Source organism: Thunnus maccoyii, chromosome 12 (assembly GCF_910596095.1).
Source record: "Thunnus maccoyii chromosome 12, fThuMac1.1, whole genome shotgun sequence".
Lineage (NCBI taxonomy): Eukaryota > Metazoa > Chordata > Actinopteri > Scombriformes > Scombridae > Thunnus > Thunnus maccoyii.
The window spans coordinates 27,020,191-27,022,280 of record NC_056544.1 but is presented as its reverse complement, the minus strand read 5'-3'; the positions used below and the strand labels follow the sequence as shown (position 1 = coordinate 27,022,280).

Genomic DNA, 2,090 nt, shown 5'->3' with positions numbered 1-2,090 from the left:
AGACAAACATACAAATTAATACATACAGAAAACACACAAATAAGCAAGCAGCCACTTATACAGACACACGCAGATACAGTGTGGCAGCTGCGACTTCACACTGGTTATTACAGTCTTTAGTCCCTCTGGAGCGGCGCTGATGGAGCTGTGCTGCTGAGAGACGCAGGTCATATGAGTCAAGAGCTACAACGCATAAAAAACACATGAAGAAGAGATAAATCCGGCCCTGGTTTGCGCCTCTCTCGCTTTTACATTTGAGGCCATTTGAAACCAGTGGTGTAGTCTAGTTTACTGTAGTGGGGCATACTGTGATGATTCCCGTCCAACCTCGTACACACCCATCCCGGAGCGACACCCCATAAGCACCACTCACTAACGCGTTCACTACATGGATCCACACATAATGGAAAGCACTCTGAAAGAGCGGGTATGTGTTATCAACAATTTATTACAAGCAACACAAGACTTTAACAGCTAATGACATTTACAGCTGGGGAGATTTAAACGCTTTGGACTGATTTTCTACTGTTTTAGTGTTAATCACCATCCCTGGTGATTTTTGCATGGCTGGAGGAGACAGTTATTCACCGCTTTGACAGTCAATGGTGCGCTTCACATGAGGGTTCATCTCAATGATAGATTTTTTGGGCGTCTGAATCGTGGTCTGGACGATAGTGAGAAAAACATACAAAGAGGAAAGGAGAGGAATTAGTAGGGGGGGAAACATCCAAGAACTGCTACAAGACCAATAAGCCTCAGAGACAGAACTCCTTAATAAATTAACTTACTCATCAAAATCATCAAATTATGCATACTGGGTTTGCTGTGTATTAGCCCACAAGCCCTGGAAAAAAGTATGGAACACTTCCTGTTTCACCTGGTCCAGTTTCTTCTGTTTGCTGGCAGTGTCCTTGGGGTGGGGTAAGAGGGGGAGGCGTGGGATCGCTACAGAGAAGCAGCATAATGTCCATAAGGGTGAGGTGATGTCACCCACTTAAAAATGCGGATGATGTCAACATCATCCAGTGACGATGCTGACATCATCCGCATTTTTAAGTGGGTATATGGAAATCCTAGAGCTTTCTTAGTGGGGAGCCTATATGGTGTTTACCTGCATATCACATAGACTACACCACTGTTTTCAACTGATTATTAGATAGATACATAGATCGATAGATATTACTTTATTGATCCCTGAAGGGAAATTCAAACACACACGAGTCACAAGCATTAATCAGTGTTTATGTAAAAAATAAATTGAAGTCACACTTATCTGAGGACAGTTTTGAAATCTTGAGAAACTCCTCCATACTGCCATTACACAAACATGTGTCAGGTGTACTATTTCCCTCTTCACCTTCATCGTTCTCTGGTCGATGACTTGGATCACCCTCCCAGTCGATGATGTGACCAGTTTTGATCTGGTGGTCTATCAGTCTCTTACGCAGGGTCACTGCTACTAAGAAGACCGTCAAATGCTGTCAAAACATCCGAAAAGCTTGTAAGTGAACACTGAGTTTAGAATATTTTATTACAGATATTACCAGGAAGATTTAGGAATTGCCTTTAAAACACTGATAACTATTGTCCAAGTTTGACTCGTATTAATCTTTGAAGAAAACATTGGCTTTATATCTATGACTCTAAGTGTCCCAAATATCATGAAAATGATTACATGACAGGCTGGGGTAATCCACTGTCAACAATGTTTTCAACTCTATTTGTTACATCTACTTCCAATCTCTCCAGAAACCCCAACACAGACAGACAAGCGCACAGCAGCAGTAAAAGTGTTAGAACGATGCTGAGGAATCTATTCTTTGTCTAAACTCCCGAGAGACAAAAATAATTACTTTACCATGAAATTCACACATTGTGAATCTTGTTTTCCTCTATAATTTTGTAGATAATTGAATTGGATATCCCCAAGGTATTATATTGCCTAAAAAAAAACAAAAAAAAAAAACTAAGCCATCTGAGCAAACACACACACAAGGAGAAATCTAAAAATTTGTCTCAGTGTTGACTTATTATTTCTGTGCCATTAGACGACTTATCTGAATGCGCCGCGTGTCAGTCTGGATAATGCC

General features: G+C 40.9%; 1 long non-coding RNA gene across 1 annotated transcript; it reads right to left on the bottom strand.

The window, feature by feature from the left end:
• Positions 1-432: 432 nt before the first annotated feature.
• On the bottom strand, positions 433-1,458 carry LOC121909312. Its single transcript, XR_006099406.1, has 2 exons — positions 1,358-1,458; positions 433-664 (listed from the first exon to the last, which is right to left on the bottom strand). It is a non-coding gene; the product is annotated as an uncharacterized LOC121909312 (long non-coding RNA).
• Positions 1,459-2,090: the final 632 nt, after the last annotated feature.